Genomic DNA, 14,789 nt, shown 5'->3' on the forward strand with positions numbered 1-14,789 from the left:
TATAATTGGGGACAAGATCACTTCAATGGCGAATGCGGTCCTGACCGGAGAAGCGGTCCCTGCAGAGTTTAAGGAAAGTAAAATAGTACTGATTCCTAAGAGTAATGGCAAAACCAACTTAAACAATTTTCGGCCTCTTTCGCTACTAAATTCTGATTACAAAATAATTTCGCGTATTATCAACAAAAGACTCCGTGCCTTTTCCAACAAAATATTCAGTCATCATTAATCTTGTTCTCCAACCAGAACGATATTCGAAAGTCTATCTGCATACAGAGACGTCATTGCAATTACGTCAGTGGCAAGTATAAAATGTGCTTTAATCTTTACAGATTTCAACAAAGCTTTTGACCGCGTTAGTCATAGATACCTCTTTGCGACGCTGTCAAGAATGCCTTTCCACCCTCAGATTCTCAACATGCTAAGAAATATTGCAACAGGTATAAAAGCGAAACTAGCAATCAATGGCCAAACATCTAAACCCATACAGATAAGGCGAGGGGTTCCACAGGGCAGTCCCTTATCTATGTTTTTATTTTCCGTATCTTTAGAGCCCTTTCTCCGCACTGTCCACGCAAGATTAACAGGCATAACATTGAGTGGTGAGAAAACCGTCATACGAGCTTATGCTGATGACGTGGGTGTTGTAATAAGGAATAAGGAGGAGACAGTTACACTGGAAAAAGAAATCCAAAACTATTGTCTAGCGTCGGAAGCGACAACCAATGAAAACAAAAGTAAAATTTTGTAGCTGTGGGGCCTAGATCACCTCCGACTGGCATGGGCAAAACAAGACAACAAACGTAAAACTTTGGGAGTAACCTTAATGGCATGTCCGATGAGGATGGCTGCTTTCAACTGGACGGAAGCTAGGAGAAAAGTTCGTGGTGCTGTAATGGAGAACATCCATCGAACTGTGGACCAGGTGCAAAATGTCAGATTCATGAACAGCATTTTGTCTAAAGCGTATTTCACTGCACAGGTATTTCCAATCCACAAACTAGTATCGAAAGGGATCATGTCCATTGTTACCAATTATTTATGGCGAGGAGACATATTCAGTGTTGGTGCGACTACCGTTATACTGGATGTCAGAAGCGGGGGCCTCGGTTTGGTGGGCATTCGAAATAAAGCGTCTGCTCTGTTCCTCAAACGGACTTTCCATATACTCATAGAACTTCCACAATGTATAATCGCAAAGCTCTTTGAGGCTGTGATACACCATAGCCTGCAAGCACCGATTGATGTGCGAAGGATTAATGCCCGTCTGATGTGAGGAACTTTTTCCTCGAAGCAAGTTACCTTAGTGACGAAATCAGAAGCAACACATGTACCACAGCGCGCGACATCATACTTGAAAGATGCATGGGTGGATGCGAAAAATTTTTCTTTTCCTCTTCATAAAGAAAAAAAAGTTGATAGAGCACTTGCCCGCGAAAGGCAAAAGTCCCGAGTTCGAGTCTCGGTCCGGCACACAGTTTTACTCTGCCAGGAAGTTTCATATCAGCGCACACTCGGCTGTAGAGTGAAAATTTCATTCTAGAAACATCCCCCAGGCTGTGGGTAAGCCATGTCTCAACAATATCCTTTCTTCAAGGAGTGCTAGTTCTGCAAGGTTCGCAGGAGAGCTTCTGTGAAGTTCGGAAGGTAGGAGACGAGGTACTGGCGGAATTAAAGCTGTGAGGACGGGGCGCGAGTCGTGCTTTGGTAGCTCAGTTAGTAGAGCGCTTGTCCGCGAAAGGCAAAGGTCGCGAGTTTGAGTTTTAATCTGCCAGGAAGTTTCATATCAGCGCACACTCCGCTGTAGAGTGAAAATTTGATTCTAGAAAGAATATATTGTTACACGGGGAAACGTAAAATTTTGGAATTTTACATTTTTATTCGAAACGTTCTAAGAAATATGTATGCGTTAATGGCACATGCTGTTGCTGATGTCCCTGTCTGCTATTTCCAGTTTGGCTGGTATCTCGGTATTGCAGATGACGTGCAGCGACATGAACAACGGCATGTGTTACTATGGTTTACATGTCTGTTATAACGTTCTGAGCAAAAATAACACATTCCCAAAAATATGCGTATCGCAATGCGATATTTTACTCTTTACTCTGCAGAAGAATAAAGGAAACCCGCTGGTGATAATAAAATATGGCCGAGATACGTGTCGGTAAAAAGAGAAGAAACCGTGTTTGTTCAACGTTGATTTAAGAACAAAAATTTGAAAAGATTCAAACACGAGATAAAAAAAAGTGAGATTTCATGTCGAGAATTCACCTACTCACAACATTCCAAGAAGCTGTATGAAGCGAAGAATCTGAGAATACAAGACGGACGCCTGGCTGTTGCTCTCGTAGGGCCGGCAAAGACGAGGTCACACTAATTACAGGGCGCACAGGAGCGAAGTGGCTGGGGAGACGGTCCAGTACGTGCTACTGCAGGAAAAACCCTCTACCACGCACTTCGTAGGGGTTTGTAGAGTATGGAAGTGGAAGTTGATTTAGATATTACCAACATGTTATTTTAGAGCCTTATGACTGAATATTTACTTTCGCCTTGGTGCCAATGATAGTCGTATGCGTGTTTGGCGCCGTGCAGGTGAGCGCCACAATCAGGACTGCATACGACCGAGGCACACAGGGCCAACACCCGGCATCATGGTGTGGGGAGCGATCTCCTACACTGGCCGTACACCACTGGTGATCGTCGAGGGGACACTGAATAGTGCACGGTACATCCAAACCGTCATCGAACCCATCGTTCTACCATTCCCAGACCGGCAAGGGAACTTGCTGTTCCAACAGGACAATGCACGTCCGCATGTATCCCGTGCCACCCAACGTGCTCTAGAAGGTTTAAGTCAACTACCCTGACCAGCAAGATCTCCGGATCTGTCCCCCATTGAGCATGTTTGGGACTGGATGAAGCGCCGTCTCACGCGGTCTGCACGTCCAGCACGAACGCTGGTCCAACTGAGGCGCCAGGTGGAAATGGCATGGCAAGCCGTTCCACAGGACTACATCCAGCATCTCTACGATCGTCTCCATGGGAGAATAGCAGCCTGCATTGCTGCGAAAGGTGGATATACACTGTACTAGTGCCGACATTGTGCATGCTCTGTTGCCTGTGTCTATGTGCCTGTGGTTCTGTCAGTGTGATCATGTGATGTATCTGACCCCAGGAATGTGTCAATAAAGTTTCCCCTTCCTGGGACAATGAATTCACGGTGTTCTTATTTCAATTTCCAGGAGTGTATTTAAACGTTTGCAAATCCTGTTAACGTTAGTAACGTCTTCACACTACGACATTCAGTAAACAGATAACCGAAGATTTCCGCTGCTCGCCTGGCATTGTCCTCGTTATATATCAGCTTATTTTGATGTTATTCTCAGATATGTACATACTACTCACACAGCTGATACTATCAGCTGGTCGAATGACATTTCTCAAAATATTGCAGTGTTCTCTGTAATTATCTCTAGTTGATGGCTCTTGATACTTGGTAATATTATGCTTTTAATATGTGTTATTCTGATGCATTGTGTTTTACACGCTTGCTGTTTGTCACTTGTAAAAATGGACATCTTTTTCCTGGAAAATATAAAACGAACATACGTGAAGTATTACATCTTACATCCAACCTGTGGCCACTGGTGACGCCTCAGGAGTTGACTGAATAACTTCGCCGCAGCTGGGTAGGGGCGTCTTCCGGCCGGCACAAGTCCCTCGAGTTCGGCAGACTCGCGCCGTCAGCGCTGTTTACCCTTCGCTGTGTGATCTCGGTACGGTGGAGGTTCACTGGGCCAGTGGCTGTTTGCACGAAGGAGGCAGTCGAGCGATCTACTGTCGCGATTCTTTAAAATGAGTGGCAGTGACAGAAGAGAGCGAAGAGGTTTCCCAATTCATATACGTTACAGGTAGTGCATATCCACTGTGAAACGACATAAGATGTACATGTACACGGATGCGCTGCAGATCACACTTAAGTGCCTGGCGGAGGGTTCATCGAATGACCTTCACAACGATTCTCGATTATTCCAATATCGAACAGTGCGAGGAAAAAACAAATGTCTATACCTTTCCCCGATAGCTCCCGTTTCCTTTATTTTATCACGACGATCGTTTCTCCCTAAGTATGTCTGCGTTAGCAAAATATTTTCGCATTCGAAGGAGAAAGTTGGTGACTGAAATTTCGTGAGATGATTCTGCCGCAATGAAAAACGCCTTTTTGATGTCCACCCCAAATTCTGTAACAGGTCAGTAACACTGTTTCCCCTATTTCGGGGTAATACAGAACGTGCAGCTCTTCTTTGAACTTTCTCAATGTACTCCGTTAACCCTATCTGGTGAAGATCCCACACTGTGCAGCGGTACTCCAAAAGAGGGCATACAAGCATAGCGTAGGTAGTCTCTTTAGTAGATCTTACATTTTCTAATTATTCTGCTAATGAATCGCAGTCTTTGGGTTGCCTCCCCCTCAACATTATGTGTTCATCCCAATTGAAGTCGCGTCTGCCCATTCTGATTTAGGTTTTCCGTGATTTCCCTAAATCGCTCCAGGCAAATGCTGGGATGGTTCCTTTGAAAGGGCACGGCCGACTTCCTGCCCCATCCTTCCCTAATCCAATGATACTGATGACCTCGCTGTTTGATCTCTTTCCCCCAAACAACCCAACCCAACCCCAACCCCCAATCTAAGTGGCTTGTAATTATAATTCCTAGGGTTTTAGTTGAATCTGCGGGCTTTAGATGTAGTGATTTATCGTGTAACCGAAGTTTAACAGATTCCTTTTAGCACTCATATGGAGGACTTCATTATCTAGGATCAACTGCCACTTTCCAAAATATACAGATATATTTTCCAAATCGTTTTGCATTTTTTGATCTCAGATTGTTCCTCAGATTGTTACTAAATCATTTATATAGATAAGGAACAGCAGTGGGCCTATGTTGGGGAACGCCAGAAATCACTTCTGTTTCACTCGATGACTGTCAGTTATAAGGAACTGTGACCTCTCTGACAGGATACCACGAACCCAGTTAGCTAACTTAGATGATATTCCATAATTACCAATTTCAGTACAAGCCGCTTGTGTGGTACAGTGTCAAAGGCCTTTTCGAAATCCTTGTCGATAGCACTCAACACTTCGCGCTTCACAAGAATGATGTTTTCTGAATCCGTCTTTGCTGTTTGTCAATAGACCGTTTTCTTCGAGGTAATTCATAGTCCTCACACGCAATATATGTTCCACAATCCTACTGGATATCGACGTTAATAATATGGACCTGTAATTTACTGGATTACTCCTTCCACCGTTCTTGAATATTGGTGTCACCTGTGCAGCTTTCCAATCTTTTGATACGGATCTTTCGTCCAGCGGACGGTTGTATGAGGTTGTTATGTATGGAGCTGTTGCATCAGCATACTCTGAAGGAAACGTAATTGGTATACAGTACGGACCGGAAGACTAGCTGTTATCAAGTGATTTAAGTTGCCTCACAAATCGGAGGATATCTGCTTCTAGGTTACTCATGTAGAGAACTGTTCTTGATTCTGGAATATGCAGAAAGAGTTTAAAGATTTGATTGACAATGAAACAGGATTAAATCACGAATGTCGACAGACGAGATTCCTTGTTTTGTACATCAAAAAGCACTTTGTCTTAAATTTGCAGGCCTTTGGCACATGGCGAAATTGGAAGAAAGCATAGTATAATTGCTGAAGTCACACGCATCTTCCGTTTTCAGCTGCAACGGTTTTCAGTGAAACTGAACAATTCCTATGGAGACTTCATATCGTACTGCAAAGTACGTTGGTTATGTCGAGAGACATACCTGGAACGACTTAAAACTTGCTAGCGTTTAATGAAGGAATGCAGGAACGAAAATTAAAACATGTGCAATCTAGTGCAGATTTCACATTTTAACTGGACTTGACTGCACACTGCCCACAGTAATGCACTGCAAGGTAACTTTTTCCTCATTTGATGTGGATGGATTTAAAAAGAAAATCGCGTTTCTGGAACGGACACATTCTGACAAAGACAGTGAAGTTCCCTAAGATCACTGGTGTTAAAGGAAATACGGAGTTTCAAGAATACGTTGTGACCTAGAAAGAATTACAAGAGTAGTTTTATAAAGTTTTTGAGATTTTTAAAAGTTTGCTTGCATTAGCGCTTCATTGCGTATTAATACAGGTTACGTAACATCAGTGCTCTTGTGCCAAGTTATCCTCTTCCTTTGTGTAAATTTTTCTGTCAAAACATGTCTAGCAAATGTGATGTTTGCTGTAGAAATCTTAAGGCGGGCGTGTGAAGACTGTGTAGGTTATGGTTTATTGGGGCGAATGTAGCGGCGAGGAAACTGGGTAGATAAAGACGCTCCTTCATGGCAACGTATGTTATGTAGAAAGGACAGAAAAGTTGCTGAAGATGAGGCAAAAATTTGTGCCTTAAGGCTGAATTAGAAAATGAGGACTTGGAATTATGTAGGCTAAGGGAAGAAACAGGGACGGGAAAGGTAGGAGCAAAAAGAGAAACTGTTGAAAAAACTTTGAAATTCAGTTAGTAAATCAGTTTGGCTTGCTATCTGAATTAGTCAGGAAGGGCCTCATCCAGATGTAGTTGTATTTTGAAGCAGAATATTAGCTTCAAGAAAAAAAGACATGTAGGGATCAAATCAGAATAGTAAAAGAAGAATATAGCTTCTAGTTAACAGTCAAGGCCAGGAGCGTCAGGAGGAATTAGGTGCAGCGTACCAGCTCACAAGTTTTGTGAAAACAAATGCTAGGGAGATGAGGTAATTACAGTTGGAGCAGCAGGAAACAGCCTGTGGTATGAATCCAAGGTGTACTATTGCGAGAGACTTGGATGAAATAGGAACATGAACTGGCCACACAAATGTGGTGTCTGTGGAGGTCTTTCAGCGCCATGTTCGGTCCTGCGTAAACACTGCTGTAAGGCGTGGTAACACTTTGGCTTGCTATCTGAAGTAGTGGAGGAACGGGATGTTCCAGATACCCCCAAAACCACACATATGCGATGTTCCTGTTGACATTACTGGTAGGTGAGGACACACTACACATGGCCTGCACCTAAATAGGAAGGGGAAAGATAAGTCAGCTTCTCTATTAGCCTCAGTCACACGAAGGTGGCCCCTGTGGTTAATGGGACCAGGTAGATAGGTTTTTTGTGTTAAGGTCAAAGTCCAAACAGGCAACAGTAAAAAAAAAATAGAATAAAAGATGCTCCATGTACAGTAAATAGGGATGAGCTAAGGGTAGTATCAACTTACTTCATCAGAATATCAGGGGAATAAAAAATAAAGTAGATGATCTGTTAGTATGTGTAGATGACCTCACAAATAACAATGAGATTGATATACTTTGTCTGAACACCATGTAACTGTGGTGATGGATAGTGTCAGTATAAATTAGTATAATTTAGCCTCTTACACTTCCAGATATAGCATGGATAAAGGAGTGGTTGCCGTTTACAAAAACAAGGGTATAAATACAAAACTGGAGAAGTAAGCAAATTCTGCATGGATCAGCACTTTGAAGTTTGTGCATATAAACTACAGCTAGATAATGTATTGTTGATGCTAGCAACAGTGTACAGGTCCCCATTAGGAGATTGGGAGCTACTCATAAAAAAGTTTACGCTGTCTATCAGCCAAAAACAGGAAGTTGTTAATCTGTGATGATTTCTATGTAAACTTTCTAACCAGTTCAGATGGGAAAAGTATAAGTGTTATTAATTACATATAGAATCAGCTATCAATTTCCCTACACATATAGCTCAAGACAGTAGCGCTCTAATAGATTATGTATTTGTACAGCAAGAGGGTGCAAAACTAACATACGCTTTCCCATTGATAAATGGATTATCAGCCCATGATGTACAATTGATTAAATTAGAAAACACAGCAAGGTGTACAGTTCAGAAACCATGAAATAAAACTGTACGGTTGCTCAACCCAGTGTTTATTGAGCACTTCAGAGAAAATTTAAGAAATGTTAATTGGGGAGATGTATATAATGAGCCAAATGCACTTGTGCCTGGGCATGGCCCATGAGCTGATGTCTTGGCCACCCCTTCTCTAAAGATTTTTCTACACTCCTCATTTCTTTCGTGATTCCTACAAACACTAACACATGTGCTCGTACTGATAAATAATTAAAATACAACCTACTGGTCAATTTTGATTAATGGGTACTAGGCCACGTTCCATAGCGTATTTCTGTGCCAAAGACTTCGTCCCTAAATCTGGAGGCACTACCAGAGGCAATAAGCACTGAGACATCAGTACCTTAACGAAACGTGAAAAGAAACCTGTCCGAGATTTCAATTTTTATGTATTCTAGAGCTTCCAGCAGATAAGGGCAATGCTACAATGCTAATGAAATAACGAACCTACTGCAGTATAACTGGCGTTGTATAACAACCAGGAAGGTACAGGGAGTTGAAAAGCACTCCAACAGCAATGCTTTGAGAAATGCATCAGCTAGTGAAAGCCTCCTCGAATTCTCCCACAGACTATAAATGTCTTTTTAAATCAGATCTGGTCCCACCAAGATTGTGTGGTGTGCCAAAAATTCACCCATCATTCCATTAAGACCAGTTGTTAGCGCTATGGACTGTTCGACAAGCATGGCTGCCAAGCACTTAGCAAGTCTTCTACAGTTCTCTGTAGCAAAAAAAGACATATAAAAGGTTTAGTTCATTTATGCAAAACATAGAATCCTTCATGCTGAGCCCATCACATATTAGCCTATTTAGACATTCTATCACTCCTTACTAGAAGAAGGAATCGGTTGGCAGGACATATTCTGAGGCATCAAGGGATCACCAGTTTAGTATTGAAGGGCAGCGAGGAGGGTAAAAATAGTAGAGGGAGCACGATGTCACATATAGAAATTACACTCATAGGCAAAAAAAGGAACTATCTGAAAGGTCCAGAAACAAGTGGATGACTTATTCGAGAGAGAAGCTTCACAGATTAAGCAAGTCAATAACGCGTCCTTATGTAAGCAATGCATCCTGATGTAAGCAATTTCTCAGCTTCGCATTGATTGACAGAGTTGTTGGATGTCTCCCTGAGGAACATCATGCCATATTTTGTCCATATGGTGCGTTAGATCCTCAGAATCTCGACCTGGTTGGAGGTCCCTGCCTATTTGCTCCAATTATTCTCAATTGGGAAGAGGTCTGGCAAACTTATTGGCCAAGGTAGGGTTTGGCAAGTCCAAAGACAAATAGTAGAAACTCTCTCTATGTGTGAGTGGGCGTTATCTTGGAAAAAAGTTAGCCAATGATGGATAACCTAGAAGGGCAGCAGAACGCCATAGGCGAACAGATGTGCTGTAAGGGTGCCACAGATGACAACCAAAGAGGTCCTGCTGTGAAAACAAATGACAACCCTGAGCATCAATCCAGGTGGTCAGACCATATAGCGGACGACAGTAAGATTGGTATCCCACGACCATCTGGGGCATCTCTAGACGCGACTTCGGCCAGGAATCTCATTGACTGTAACAATGATGAGCCTCACTTCTAATTGAGCCCCAATGTCCGGCAAAGATGTGTCTGGAGGTGCCTTGGAGACTGGGGGGTATCAACCTGAGTGTCGCCCACTATAAGTCCCAACAACCGGGAGTGATGGTCTGGGCTGCCGTTCACTTTCATAGCAGGACCACTTTAGTAGTCACCCACACAGCAGAGCGGTATGTCGATGATATTCCACATCCAGTTTTGTTGCCCGTCATGGCAAGCCATACTGGCCTTACGTATCAGCAAGGTAATGCCCGCCCACACTCAGAGCGAGAGTTTCTATTGCTCGCCAAACATACCTTGACTAGGAAGGGCGCCAAACCTCTCCCCAACTGACAACGTTTGGGGCATACTGGGTAGGGCCCTCCAACTATCTCTGGGATTTCATGACTTAACCTGCCAGCTGGACATGATTTCGAACAATGTCCCTCAGGAGGATATTCAACAGCTCTGCCAATAAATGCGAAGCCAAATAACTGCTTGCAGAAGGACCAGAGGCGGACCAAAGCGTTATTAACTTCGCTCAGTTTGTGAGGCTCTGGAATAAATCATCCAGTTTTCTGAAACTGTATTCATTACAACATTACAGGGAACACACTCAGCACAGTTACAGCGGAGTTCTATATGTAAAACTGGAAGGAACAGCTCATCAGCCCAGCAAGAAAAATCCCTATCGTTGGTTTTGTTATATTGATGACACTCATACTTCGTTATATAGCCTCATGGACAAAAAGAATTCAGAATTTCTAAACTTTCCGAATGATATTAGTTATAATATAAAATCCAGTATAGAGAAAGAGAAAGAAGTTGAAATATTTTAAAATGTACAGCTACTTAGAAAATCCACAGATGTTAGGCACAGAAGGTCTGCAAAAACCTCACTCACACATGTGCATACATTCACAAAAATTCCAGTCATTGTCACAAACTGAAAAGAGCAGTAATAAGAACATAGGTCGGCTTGGCTTAAATAATGTGTCACCAGAGTAGTTGGAGGAACGCTCCGACCATTTAAACACTACTTTCAGAATAAATTATTAATCTGAGAAAGAGATAAATAGGGCAGTAAGTCTATAAAGGTATGGAGCTTCTCATGAAGAAGAAACAAAGATTTACTCCCATTCGTAAAAGCAGTCATGGTTCACATGATCAGAGTACGAGGAGTACATAGTATTGATGCAGTGTTTATACCAATTACGAAGGAGCGTGAATGTTTCGAACACTGTAAAGGATGTACGGCCAGCACTTGCCACAGGAGGAATATATAAATTGTCTTGCACACACAGTGAAGCACACATGTGTAGTACAAACAGAAGTACTCATTTCTTGCTTAAGGAACAGAAGAGCAGTTGTCATCTGCGAAATAGCAATAAATCGGCAGTCGCAGAACATCCACTCGGACCAGGGAAACTAAAAATTCGTCTCTGCAATACAGAACCAATATTACGTGCTTGAATTTACAGAGAGGGCATTCAAATTCCAAAGCACGAAAGCAACTTTAACGGAAAGAAGAATGAGAGAAATTAGACTAGTTGCTGGCCCCAGTGCTGAATACAGAAACCAGCGCCAAGTGTTCCCCAGCAGAAGCTCGACAACACACGCACTCGTGACTCTGCGCTCTTAAGCAGCCGTCTGATGACATCACAGCCCGACTGTGGCAGGGATCCGAACAAACAGTTCAGCTTGTAGAGTTTATAGAAGTTTCAAACTGCTGCCTGAGCCTTTATAGCCTCTGAAGATGTCTCCAGCATTTGGAGACGAAACGTTAGAGACCTTTCCATTTTTTTTTTTGAGTCATCTGTCTTCTCATTCGTTTGATGTGGTCCACTACAAATTCCTCTCCTATGCCAACCTGTTCACCTCAGAGCAGCACTTGCGACCTACGTCCTCAATTATTTGCTGGATGTATTCTCCAATTTCGTACCATGGAAGTCATTCCGTGATGTCTTAGCAGATGTCCTATCATCGTGTCCCTTCCACATATTCCTTTCCTCTTCCATTCTGCACAGAACCTCCTCATTCCTTACTTTGTAAGTTGACCCAATTTTCAGCATTCGTCTGTAGTACATCATCTCAAATGCTTTGATTGTCTCCTTTTCCGGTTTTCCCACAGTCCATGTTTCACTACCATTCAAAGTTCTGCTCCAAACGTACATTCTCAGAAAATTCTTCCTAAAATTAAGGCCTATCTTTGATACTAATAGATTTCTCTTGGTCAGGAATGCCTTTTTCGCCGGTGCTAATCTGCTTTCGATGTCCTCCTTGCTCCATCTGTCATTGGTTATTTTGCTGCCTAGGTAGTAGAATTCCTTAATTTGATATACTTCGTGACAATTAATCCCGATGTTATGTTTATCTCTGTTCTCATTTCTGCTACTTCCAATTCCTTTCGTCTTTCTTCGATTTATTCTCAACCCATATTTTGTACTCATTAGACTGTCCATTCCATTCAGCCCATCATGTAATTCTTCTTCACTTTCACTTTCAGGATAACAATGTCATCAGCGAATCGTATCATTCATGCCCTTTCAACTTGAATTTTAATCCCACTCCTGAACCTTTCTTGTATTTCCATCATTGCTTCATCGATGTACATACTGAAAATACGGGCGAGACACTACATCCCTGCCTACATCTTTTAATCTGAGCATTCCATTCTTGGTGATCCACTCTTATTATTCCCTCTTGGCTTTTGTACATATTGTGTATTACCTGTCTCTCTCTACAGCTTACCCCTGTTTGTCTCAGAATTTCTAACACTTTGCGCCATTTTACATTGCTCAACATCTTTTTCAGGTCGACAAATCCTATAAACGTAACTTTATTATTCTTTAGTCTTGCTTCTATCACGGACAGCAACGTCGGAATTGCCTCTCTGTTGCATTTACCTTTCCTAAGGCCAAATTGATAGTCATCTAACTCATCCTCAATTTTCTTTTCCATTCTCCAATATACACTCCTGGAAATGGAAAAAAGAACACATTGACACCGGTGTGTCAGACCCACCATACTTGCTCCGGACACTGCGAGAGGGCTGTACAAGCAATGATCACACGCACGGCACAGCGGACACACCAGGAACCGCGGTGTTGGCCGTCGAATGGCGCTAGCTGCGCAGCATTTGTGCACCGCCGCCGTCAGTGTCAGCGAGTTTGCCGTGGCATACGGAGCTCCATCGCAGTCTTTAACACTGGTAGCATGCCGCGACAGCGTGGACGTGAACCGTATGTGCAGTTGACGGAATTTGAGCGAGGGCTATAGTGGGCATGCGGGAGGCCGGGTGGACGTACCGCCGAATTGCTCAACACGTGGGGCGTGAGGTCTCCACAGTACATCGATGTTGTCGCCAGTGGTCGGCGGAAGGTGCACGTGCCCGTCGACCTGGGACCGGACCGCAGCGACGCACGGATGCACGCCAAGACCGTAGGATCCTACGCAGTGCCGTAGGGGACCGCACCGCCACTTCCCAGCAAATTAGGGACACTGTTGCTCCTGGGGTATCGGCGAGGACCATTCGCAACCGTCTCCATGAAGCTGGGCTACGGTCCCGCACACCGTTAGGCCGTCTTCCGCTCACGCCCCAACATCGTGCAGCCCGCCTCCAGTGGTGTCGCGACAGGCGTGAATGGAGGGACGAATGGAGACGTGTCGTCTTCAGCGATGAGAGTCGCTTCTGCCTTGGTGCCAATGATGGTCGTATGCGTGTTTGGCGCCGTGCAGGTGAGCGCCACAATCAGGACTGCATACGACCGAGGCACACAGGGCCAACTACCGGCATCATGTTGTGGGGAGCGATCTCCTACACTGGCCGGACACCACTGGTGATCGTCGAGGGGACACTGAATAGTGCACGGTACATCCAAATCGTCATCGAACCCATCGTTCTACCATTCCTAGACCGGCAAGGGAACTTGCTGTTCCAACAGGACAATGCACGTCCGCATGTATCCCGTGCCACCCAACGTGCTCTAGAAGGTGTAAGTCAACTACCCTGGCCAGCAAGATCTCCGGATCTGTCCCCCATTGAGCATGTTTGGGACTGGATGAAGCGTCGTCTCACGCGGTCTGCACGTCCAGCACGAACGCTGGTCCAACTGAGGCGCCAGGTGGAAATGGCATGGCAAGCCGTTCCACAGGACTACATCCAGCATCTCTACGATCGTCTCCATGGGAGAATAGCAGCCCGCATTGCTGCGAAAGGTGGATATACACTGTACTAGTGCCGACATTGTGCATGCTCTGTTGCCTGTGTCTATGTGCCTGTGGTTCTGTCAGTGTGATCATGTGATGTATCTGACCCCAGGAATGTGTCAATAAAGTTTCCCCTTCCTGGGACAATGAATTCACGGTGTTCTTATTTCAATTTCCAGGAGTGTATTATTCTTGTCAGCAATTTGGATGCATGAGCTGTTAAGCACACTGTTCGATAATTGTCGCACTTGTCAGCTCTTGCAGTCTTAGGGATTGTGTGGATGATATTTTTCCGAAAGCTAGATGGTATGTCGGCGGACTCATACATTTTATACACCAACATGAATAGTCGCTTTGTCGCCAGTTCCCCCCAATGATTTTAGACATCCTGATGGCAGGTTATCTACCGCTTCTGCCTTATTTGATCTTAAGTCCTCCAAAGCTCTTTTAAATTCTGATTTTATTACTGGATCTCCTCTCTCTTCTAAATCGACTCTTCTTTCTTCTTCTATCACATCAGACAAATCTTCCTTCCTCACAGAGGCCATCAATGTACTCATTCCATATATCCACTTCCTCCTCCTTTTTTGACGGTGAAATTCCCACTGCACTCTTAATATTACCACCCTTTGCTAACAGTTTCACTCAAGGTTGCTTTGACTTTCTTATGCGCTGACTCAGTCCTTCCAACAATCATTTCTTTTTCGATTTCTTCACATTTTTCAGGCAGCCATTTCGTCTTAGCTTTCCTACACATCCTGTCTATTTCATCCCTCAGTGACTGGCATTTCTGTATTCCTGAATTTCCCTGAACATCTTTGAACTTCCTTCTTTCATCATGGGTAATAAAAGAAAAACTTCAGTTATTTATTTTAATTCTCATGGTTTCTTTGCAGTTACTTTCTTTGTACCTATGTTTTTCTTTCCAACTTTTATTATTGTCCTTTTCAGAGATATCCATTCCTCTTCAAGTGGATATTCCTTGTTGCTGTATCCATAGCCTTGCAGATCTTCAAGAGTATCTCGTCATTCCTTAGTACTTCTGTATCTGAC

This window comes from Schistocerca nitens, chromosome 12 (assembly GCF_023898315.1).
Source record: "Schistocerca nitens isolate TAMUIC-IGC-003100 chromosome 12, iqSchNite1.1, whole genome shotgun sequence".
In the NCBI taxonomy this organism is placed as follows: Eukaryota; Metazoa; Arthropoda; class Insecta; order Orthoptera; family Acrididae; genus Schistocerca; species Schistocerca nitens.